At 26.1% G+C, this 11,481-nt stretch overlaps 1 long non-coding RNA gene across 4 annotated transcripts; it reads left to right on the forward strand.

Moving 5' to 3' along the window:
• Window positions 1-1,636: 1,636 nt before the first annotated feature.
• LOC136079763 (uncharacterized) lies at window positions 1,637-4,357 on the forward strand. Of its 4 annotated transcripts, XR_010638191.1 has the most exons (5): window positions 1,637-2,347; window positions 2,547-2,643; window positions 2,842-2,950; window positions 3,417-3,489; window positions 4,172-4,357. It is a non-coding gene; the product is annotated as an uncharacterized LOC136079763 (long non-coding RNA). The 4 variants fall into 4 exon arrangements; XR_010638189.1 differs by lacking the exon at window positions 3,417-3,489; XR_010638190.1 differs by lacking the exon at window positions 2,842-2,950.
• Window positions 4,358-11,481: the final 7,124 nt, after the last annotated feature.

Consider the following 11,481-nt stretch of genomic DNA (forward strand, 5'->3'; position numbering starts at 1 on the left):
ATTTTCGTTTTCTTTAATGCTGCATCCCAAGCTAATCCTGGTGATGTATAATACCAAGCAGGATCTAATTTATAACAATTAATACAAACATCTCTCACATTTTCAAATACATCAGTTAGTAGCAGCACATCTGAAACAATGTAAAAATTATGGTAATCTCTAAATGCTTTACAACTAAACTCATTTTATACATTTTGCGCATGTGAGTAATCATCATCAGTTATATCTTTATCATTTAATATTGAAAAGAACGATTCTTTTGGTGGTAATTGAGCTTCAGAAAATTTATTTATAGAATCAACCCAATCATATGGGTATACACCTTTTTTTAGTGACAAATCTAATTTTTTACCTGAATATGATTTTCCGATATTTTTACATTGATCTTTCATTAAATTCTTTGATAAACTACCCAGTCGGCATATCTAGTATTGTAAATACTCTGAGTATTGATCACGTATAACATACCGCCATTGATACCAGAAAAATGCGCATTTAGTTTTAAGTTTCGAACTCGAGTTCTATACCACTTATTTATCAAAAATACGTATTTATAATATTTGATCAAAATCGGATATGATATCGAATCCGATTTTGATCAAATATTAACAAATAAGGGGAAAAACGAAAATCTTTGCTTTTAAAGCGCATGCTATTTTATTGACATTTCTGTTATGCTATTACCTTTTTTGTTCTGTTTTAAAAAATTTAAAAAAATAAGTTAAAATTTTGAGCCAACACTGACACTTTAATTGTTGCTAAACGTTAAATTTTGTTATTAGGATTGCAGTTCTTTTATCTGTTTTTTGTTCTTTATTCAATAAGTATTTGATTTAAGTTAGATATGATTATAATTTGATATTTTATTACGAAATATATGTCTTTATATATAAATATATATGAACCTTTTTAGATATTTTCATGTTATTTTTAAATTTTTTGTTCACACAATTCAAGTTATATATGTTTATAGTTTGCATATGTGTTTATATTATGTTCAAAATTAAAAAGTTTTTGATAAATATATGTATGTGGTAATATGTGTTATATAATTGTTTTATAAATGAATTTTTAAAATAGTATAAAATGTATCTATTGTGTATATAAATATTATAAGAAGTGTTTATATATGTGTTACAAATTTAAATAAATATATTGTGTTTTATAGTTAGTATATATGTTTATATTATGTTGTTTCCATGACATAGAAACAACATAATATAAACATATATACTAACTATAAAACACAATATATTTATTTAAATTTTATTATTTTATTACGAGATATATGTCTTTATATATAAATATATATGAACCTTTTTAGATATTTTCATGTTATTTTTAAATTTTTTGTTCACACAATTCAAGTTATATATGTTTATAGTTTGCATATGTGTTTATATTATGTTCAAAATTAAAAAGTTTTTGATAAATATATGTATGTGGTAATATGTGTTATATAATTGTTTTATAAATGAATTTTTAAAATAGTATAAAATGTATCTATTGTGTATATAAATATTATAAGAAGTGTTTATATATGTTATACAAATTTAAATAAATATATTGTGTTTTATAGTTAGTATTTATGTTTATATTATGTTGTTTCCATGACATAGAAACAACATAATATAAACATATATACTAACTATAAAACACAATATATTTATTTAAATTTATATAACATATATAAACACTTCTTATAATATTTATGGACCATGTTTTCAAAGTGTGTGACTTGGCAAACGTGTTGAGCAAGATTTTGCATAAAGTTGTTATTTATGTTACTAATGTTGTTACATTTGGCTTACCTTTATGTTGGTGTCTATTGTTAAAAATTATAAGTGGTTTTATTATTGAAAGTCACTGCTTTTAATCATTCACTAAAAGCCACTCAAGAAAAGTCATATACATTTTGTTTATATCTTATACATTTTGTTTATATTGCCGCATATACATTTTGTTTATATCTTAATTTGAATTTTTAGAACCATGACATACCAACATGAATTGTTTTCTAAAAGCTAACATGAAATAACAATACTTAACAACTACTACTCTCTTATCATGACATCTTATCTCTATCTGTTATATTGATTTGTGATTCATATATGATGTTTTTCTTTGTATTTACTTATCCATTACATTTTTTTATTTCAGATTTATCATATGATGGATTTATGCAATATAAAAGAACGAATATATGTAAATTTTTATGAATTTTTTTAAAACATCTGCTAATAATTAGTCCAGTCAACGTTCAAACTTCAATTTCGCATATGTCATCTTTAAGTAGTTTCTAGGCTTTTCTAAATGTGTTTCTTATTCACATGGTTTTACAAGCAAGGTATGCAAGCAAATTTGAGCTGAAAGTTTTTTTTTAGCCTTTAAGGAGAATTGGCGTTACACTTTTTTAAATTTAATTTGTTTAAATATAGTAGTTTTAACAAATAAATGTTTGTTTGTTCTTTGTTTTTTTACTTATTTGTTTTCAGATTCTTAAGAACTTGCCAACTTATCTAAGTAAGTTTTTTTTTTCTTTTTAGTGCAATTGGAAAGAGCTGAAAGTTATTTTTTAAAGCAATTGAAAAGAACTGAAGTGTTTTTTAGTTACTTCACACGGTATAACTGATACTGATTTGAGTAAGTTTACTATTTTGTTTTATTTTATATTGGATTTATTTGATATTTGATATATGTTATATTTGATATATATTTTATGTATTTAACATTACAGTCAGTTGACTGTAATTTGTTGACACAAAAGTTTATAAACATAAATCTGCCTATATTTCAGTATATTTTATATTTCTCTGTATCTTTATAATTATTCTTTCTTAGAAAAAATAACAGACTAGAAAAAATAAATAAATTTCTTTGAAAGTAGTTGAAAAAAATGATGATGTATTTCCATATTTCATTGTGTAAAGTGTAATACCACTTTTTAAAGGTATGTGAATAGATATATAGGGGAACATGGGGCAAGATGACGACTGTTTCGAAAAACGCCTGTATCCTAGTCTGTCCAAAAAATAAAATTTACCTTTAGCTGGTGATGTAGCGATGTAATAAATCAAGTCAAACGAGGATAATAAGTTTTTTTCTCAATGTCAGAAAAACTTTTTTAATACTTAGCTTTCGTCACAAAAATAATATTTAAAAAGAAACCATTGATAAATCTAGTAAAATTAATCTACTTCCCTTTCAGCTAAAGTCAACTGTTATATTTAGTTTTGCTTAAGAGATAACTGTAGGTTGTCATCTTGCCCCATTCGTCATTTTACCCCATGTTCCCCTATATATATATATATATATATATATATATATATATATATATATATATATATATATATATATATATATATATATATATATATATATATATATATATATATATATTTAAATAATTAATTTAGAGTAAAATATACTGATTGGCATTGCTTCATTTTTTTATACAAGATTGTGCATTTATTATTTTTATGCATTAAGGTAAAAATATTTTTGTGCATTGTAGTCAAGATTCTTTTTTAATTAAAAATACTTGATGTAAATAAATGTTGTTTAATATTTTTGATAAACGACTAATGTATGTAAACATGTAAAAAGATATGGATTTCAATAAATCTTAAGTTTAAATAAAGTCTTTGATTAGAAAAGATCACAATTTGTAAGATTCTTTTACGTTCATTTATTCAGTTGCAACAATAGTAAGATTACTGGTAATATGTTTAATGATAATAGTTAAATTGAAATAGATAGTATTAGGCTCAACAAAGTTATTAATGTAAATGCTTATAGGCAACTTGAAAATAGTAGTCAAATGAAAAAAATAGATCATTTCTAAGAAATATTTTACGATTTGCTTGCTATTTTATGGTATAATTGTTTAAATTGTTTAACTATAATTGTCCCTCGATTGTTCAAATATTGTAATAAATAAAATCTTTTCAGTCCAAGTATTTAAGTTAATAAAATATTTTATTAAGTTGTGGTGTTATTTGCCAGTGTTACTACATTGTGTTGTCTAGCCTTTTTATAATCTTTTTTAATTATTCTGTAGTCACGGAATATATATTTTCTGTTACTATTGTCCTAATTCTACTAACAATACAATGCAAATAGTACTTTTGTAATTTAAAATTGTAATTTTTTTTTTAATTTTATTTTTTAGGTATTTTCAGGCTTTCCGTTTCTGGTACCTGTGTTGTGACAGATTTTAAAAAGAACTCAACTGATGTTAATGCGGTCTTCGTCGTTAACTATAAGCAATGACGTTACTGAAAGGGAGTCAAAGTTAAAATATTTATAGATAAATTTGTATTTAATTTTTTAGATAATATATCAAGTTATTAATGTGCTTTTATTGTTATTAATGATTTAATAACTCATAACCCGTATTATGGGTTGCTTACTGCTAGTCATTATCATTATGTTATGAATTCATATTAGTTAATAAAATTGTATTGAATATTCTCTGGTTATCGTGTTTTATACGTGTTTAAATGCGAGTTTGATACTCAGTAGGCGTCGTATTGTATACCTGTCTACGCATCTGATGTCGTATTGTATACTGTCTGTATACGCATCTGATGTCTATTTTTAATGCGCGTTTGACACGATAAAATGGCTAACAAATATTCGTAAATAATGCGTATTCTGGAAAGTTTTAAATGCGCATGTAATACCAGGAAAATATCGCATTGAATATTCTCTGGTTATCGTGTTTTATACGTGTTTACAAGAGTTTCAAATGCGAGTTTGATACTCAGAAGGCGTCGTATTGTATACCTGTCTTTATACGCATCTAATGCGTATTTCTAATGCGTATTCGACACGATAAAATGGCTAACATACATACCACATCGATACGCATTTAAACGAGTTTCTAATACGCATTTACAACTAAATTTGCCGACTGGGTATGTAAATTAGAAGACATAAATCTACAACTATCTAAGAAACGGAGTTCACGCTTAATTTCAACTTTCTTACCATCTCTAATAAACTCACCAACTTTAATTTCTCTAGAAAAGCTAATATAGTTTTCATCATTGTTTGGTATACAACTCAACTTTCCTCCTGATAATTTTTTTATAAACAAGTGAGAACCATAACCAGATAAATTGTGAAATATAGCTGGAAAGAATTTTGGAATTTTATAATTTAAATTACAATTTTGATGAGCAGCGCCTCTATATTTTCCAGTAATATGGCAGTAATCGCGTACTTTATCTTTTTCAACATCTTCTCCACAAATGTGACATGATATTGCAGCATTAAAATCATGCTTGTTTTCATCAGTAAATATCATCTTTTTTGGAAACTTAATCATGTCACAAATTTTCTGAATATCTTCTTCTAAGCTGTCAAAAAAATTTTGTGCAACATCATCTGTTTCATTATTCGCAGTAAATGTAACTAGACTACTTTGATAAATACTTTCGTCAAAACATTTAATATAATAACAGAATGAACTTTGAATATGTCTTTGATATTGCTTAGTATAGGAATCATTCGGGTTTGGTGTACAAATGTTAATTGGTTTGATAAAACTTTCAAAGTCGGTATATACTACAAACGGTACTCTCATAGATTTATTATGATTATTGAGATGGATTGTTGAATTTGATTTTGGAAATTCAATACGTACTGAATTATGTGTGTCACAATACAGTTTATGATTAGATAAAGATTTTTCAGTATTAAATCTTAAAAAGCAATTTCTACAATAGTGTATAGTACATTTATTCTTAGATGATTTTGAAGATAGTAACCGGCTTAAACTTTTATTAAACAACAATGATTAGTAACATCATTTGAAAGTAATAGTAAATCTATTAAATGTTTACTATTATTATTTTTAGACAACTGTTGAATCTTCATATCCAAATACCTTAACACTGATATCTGTATTATTTTTCTCAAATTGTGTAATTTGGTTTAATGATACTGGAAATTCTATTTTTTCCCAATTTATTTTTTCAGCTTGATTTTTAAGCTCCTTATCTACTCTTTCAGGATGATTATCTGTTGGATTTAATGCTCTTGCAATACACCACTTAAAACACTCATTATCTTCATTTTTTATATTAATTATTGCCTTTTAGTTGCTAAATTTTTAACAAGTGGAATGTATGATTATTAAAATATTAGCTTTAATAGGATCATACTCAATAATATTTATATCCATCTTTTTAATAGAAACAAATCTCCAACCTGACCCTGACTGTTGATATGATGATAAATTTTCTAGAATTCTCAGCTTTGATATTTCATATAATTCATTCAAATCTGTTAATTCTAATACAACTTGATTCTTCGCTCTAAATGGAGCAGTTGTGAATTTAGTTTCTCCTGTTTTAATATCAGTACGCGCCATTTCACAAGATAGAACTATATAAACCTTTGATTTTCTATTTTCAATTTAGTATTTTAACAGCACTATTTTTCACAAAATTCATAAATGATAAAGCATCATAACCTTTTTCACCTGTATAAATTGTTTTGTAACATTCTTAATAGATGATTGTGTTAATTTAAATTCTATTTGTTTTCTAATTCCAAATTTATTTATTATTTTATTACAACTTTACAACTTTAGATTTTAATGCTTCAATCTTTTCATTAGCTGTTTTTTTAATTGTATCAGGAACAGACGTAATCCAATCTGCAATAGAATTATATATATTACTTGATTCTTTTTGAGATATTGCTGTATTAGTTGCAATAAAAGGTGTAAGGGTTAAAATTGTTGAAGATGTTATATCCGGAAAATAAAGATGCTATAATCCGGTTCGTCTAATATATTTTGAAATAATATTTGTTCAACTAATGGAGCTTGTACTGCTCTTTGTTCAACTAATGCATTTTCTTCTAACGCTCTTATGAGATCACTTTTTCTCATTTTATAATAATATTTAATTTTTCGCTCTTTTGCGATTTGTTGTAATTCTTTGACATTTTTGTTTTCCATTTTTATATAACAAGATTATTTTTTTATATTTTTATTTTTCTTATATCATTTTAATATTTTTTATTTTCTTTATATAAAGTTTTTTTTTCTTAAAACACATATATAAAATTTTTTTTATATATGTAAAGATTTTATATGATGTCTGTGACATCATGTAAAAGTCTATTGTTTCTTCGTTTCTTTTTCAGATTTTGTTATCTCAATTTTAACACCATTATCAAACTTTCCATCGCGTAATTCAAAATATCTCTATCCATGCTTAGTTCCACGCGTAGCACTATATAATGATGGATATATATTTCTCCTGTTTCCATCTTTTTAACCCATTATCAATAGCAATCATTAGCAACGTAGCGAGATTGTCAGTCGTTTTTGAAATGTTATTTTCTTCTAATAAATTTTTTTACATTTTTCTTTGTATATTTCATATTCATTTCATTATATAAAGAAAAAAAATTTAATTATTTTCAAAAAACATTTTAATATACAATATTCATTTTATTTCCGTCTGATTGAAATTGTAACAATCTATCAGATATACAACAGCAAATGCTTCAGTATTTGCTGGATGTAATATCTGATAGATTGTTATCTATTAGTGATGATTTTAATTTTTCTGATTGTTTACTAACATCAAAAACCATAAGTGGGTATAAATCTTTATAGTCAAAAGGAGTTATGTTGCTTTGTGTGATCAACCCATTCATAAATTCAAAAACCCATAAAATTTGTCACAAAACACAGATGCATCTCTGTAAGTCTCTATAAGAAAGTTGATGATTTGGGAATGATAAATAATAATCAAAAGCAGGATATTTTTCCTGATTAAGCATAATGTACATAATTTTCAAGTCACAATGATCAAATATTGAGGGATTAAGTTCATCTTTATTTGTTTGGAATCCAACAATGATGTATCTTGGTTTTTCAGGAGATGTCTTTACGCTCAGTCTCCAAGAAAATGTAGTAGATTGTGGAACAGATATAGTATCACACTGCCTCGCGCGAAAACTTACTGGAAGTGTTACTTTTGATTCAATAGTTTTATAAAGATTATTCCTTTCTACATCTGATAGGATCACCTGTGGTATAAACAATGATATTTTATCAAGATTAACTTTTCCTGCAGCTGCAGCAGCAAGTCTAAAAATTGCATCATCATCACTTTTTCTTACAAGAGTTAGTGTATGTTTAAATCCATAAATAATTTTGTCGTAATCATCGCAGAATCCAAAAATGTGCCTTAAAGGTATGCTAAATGAAATTGTTCCTTTTATAGTTGGTTTTTGAATTATGCATGATTGTCTTAATGTAAACCCTTGGTTATCTGCAAGTACTGCTGTTGTTGTAGAATCTTTAAACCACAATTAATTTAATCCTTGTGCTAATTGAAAGTCGTTTGGGTAATTAAGCAATCCTAACATTGTAGTTGTTTGTCCTGGATGATAAACATCTTCTACTTGATGGTTTGATAATTGATATGATATTTAACTAAATAAGGGCAGAATACCATTATTTGTAAGTGACACTGCATCTGCATTAGCATAAACTGTTCCATCAGCTTTAAGAAGTCTTCCTTCTTACAAGAGAAAAGCCTCCGATGGAAGTGTGAACAAATCTTGTTGCTTAACGTTGATTCTTATTTCTCCAGAACTATTTAGATTTGTACGAACCTCTGGCTCATATTCATGGAATTCAAATCTTTCAATTCCTTCATCCACAGTTAGGATTTCTGTAAAATTTAATACTTCAGAAGTTGCCATTCTGTTTTTTTATATAGACAATATAAAAAATTTTTTTGCTAACTAATAATTGTATAAAAAATTACGCAGATCTAAGACCGCGTCCTTTTTTAACTAGATTTTCTATTCTTATAGCATTTTTATTTGAGATTTTTTTCTGTTGATTTTTTATCGAACCCCCCATCATTGTTTTATTTATATTTGTTGTTACATCATCTCCATTATTTATTAAATTTGAAATTATTTCTACACTTTTTTTATTAATAGCAGTATTTGGCTGTGAACTAATTTTGAAGATACTTTTTTAATTGTTTTCTTTTTTCAACTGCAACGTCTCTAGCAGCTTCAATTGCTGATGTTGAAAGTTATTTTCCTGCTGATTTAGCAGCAGTTAATGCAATTTTTCCGAATTCGCTAGCAGCCAACCTATTCAACATAGCTGATGATACTCATGTTGCTTTTGACGTTGCTGCTCGTTTAAATAAATTTTTTATACTGTCGAAAATACCACTTCCTCCAAAAACATGTTTCTTTACATATCTCTTATTATGAATAATTAGCATTTTTTATGTGCTATATATTTTTTTATATGCATGGAGATATATGTAATTATAAATTATTTTTCATCGATTTATACTGTGCACTATCCTGTTTCTTTTGATTCACGCTTCTCATTTTTCTTTATATCTCTCCAAATTGGAGCTATTAATTCTCTGTATTTTCCACTCCTAGATGACCTTGGTTTGTATGGGTTTTCAGTAGTAATTGCATCTGTTTTTATTAATATATTTTCATAATTTTAAGATCATCTTCAGCATATATATTTCTTTATCAGTATTAAACTTTGTTATCAACTCCCAAAGATCAGGAGTACCATAATATGTTTTACTATCAATAGTTATATCATCATCATTAATAAATGTTTTTTTTTTTTTTCAATATATAACTTATCATACTTAGAATGTATTCCAAATGTAGTATCTGTAGACTTTTTACTATAAGTATACATTCTTAGATAACCTGTTGCAATTTTTCCGAGCTTCATAGCTTTAGTTTCTTCATAAGAAGGCATTAGTTCTTTATGTGCATGCTCAGCCATTATTTCAGGATGAGCATTTGAAAAAGTGAGTGCAAATTCATTAGCTTGATCGTGCAATTTAGATATGTTTTATTTTATTTCAACTTGACTATCAATTAATGGCTTATACAACTTTGTCAAGTCTAACTGTAAATTAGCTTTACCCATCTTTTCATATAAATTATTCTGCTGTATTCTTTTTTTACTATCTAAGAATTCTTTAACAATTTTTCAGGATCTTCAATTTTTAGAAATGACATTTTATTTACTATAAAATAAAAAATAAAAAAGAATAACGATTTATGTTGTGTTTGATATTTTTTTTTTTTTTTTACGCTTTACTTTTATAAATTATTTTGCGTTTTTGCGTTTACATTTTTACTAAATCTACTTTGGAGTATATTAATTGTCTCATCTCTTCCTTGTTTAATTTATGATTCCTTAGTTTGTTCATCAATTTCAGTTTTTACTTTTGTTCTAATTTGTTCAAGCATTACTTCAAACTTTTTAAGTTCACCAAGTATTAATTCATATTCATTGTCATTTATATGTCCATCTACTAAAGCTTTAGAAATATATTCACTTATTGTATTTAGTTTTAAATCAGCAAATATCTTAATCTTTTCATGCTTTTCTGCTTTTAAATTTAATTTTTTAATAATTTGTCCACCTATTATTGATAACACCTATTATTGATAACCTGCTCTTAATGCTATACCCTCTCATACAGTAACTACTGGTGCTGCAATTATTGTTGTCAAAAAACCAATTCCAATAGTTCCAAGCACCATAGTTCTTGCTAGTAATACATTATCAACTGCTGAAACTATTTTTACAGCTCTATGATACTTTTTACTTAACATTTCTTTTCTCCCTCACGCTCTTTTTCTTTTTGAATCTCATTAATTTTTTGTAGACAATAGCTTGGTTTTCAACAGGTGACTGATTTGCATCAGGTGCACCTGGAAGCGTTGGGTATATTTTATTATAATTATATTCCATTTTTAATAAGGGCAAAAAAAAATTTACAATAAATTAACAAATCATAAACTTTCTCCTTTTTTAGTTAATACATCAGAAACAGAATTATTAACAACATTTACTACAATATCACCAACAGACTTTGATATTACAGAATCTTGTAAACTTAACATTTTTAATTTTTAGTGAAACTAATGCAACACCTTCATCACCAAACTTTAAAAGAATATTTTGATGTGATAAAGATTTTATTGTAATGCCATGTTGTGCAAATATTTCATATCTATTCTCATTTATTAATACTGAAGGGTTTACTAAATCTTTGTGTGGCTTTAAAAGTATTTGAGGAAGTTCAACTCTTTTATATTTGTTTATAAATTTATGCATTGGCAGATTATTTCTTGTCATTTTATTTTTTTATATCAGAGAATCATATTTAAAAATGGAATATTACCAAATAGTGAATTTGATCCTAATAATAAACCAGAGCCTGCTGATGTATATCCATTCCCACTACGTAAGTACATTCTATCACCTACAAAACCTCCTTTACTTCATGGTCTCAAATATAAACCAGATCCTGCAGCTGTCATTTTAACTTATAGTCCATTCTTTTTTAAGTACACAATACCCCTTCCAGAAATTTTATTAACTATAGCTGATCCAGCTGCTGAACCTACTCCTGTTAATAGTTCTGCTGCAAGTGC

The sequence above is a fragment of the Hydra vulgaris genome, chromosome 04, assembly GCF_038396675.1.
Source record: "Hydra vulgaris chromosome 04, alternate assembly HydraT2T_AEP".
NCBI lineage: Eukaryota > Metazoa > Cnidaria > Hydrozoa > Anthoathecata > Hydridae > Hydra > Hydra vulgaris.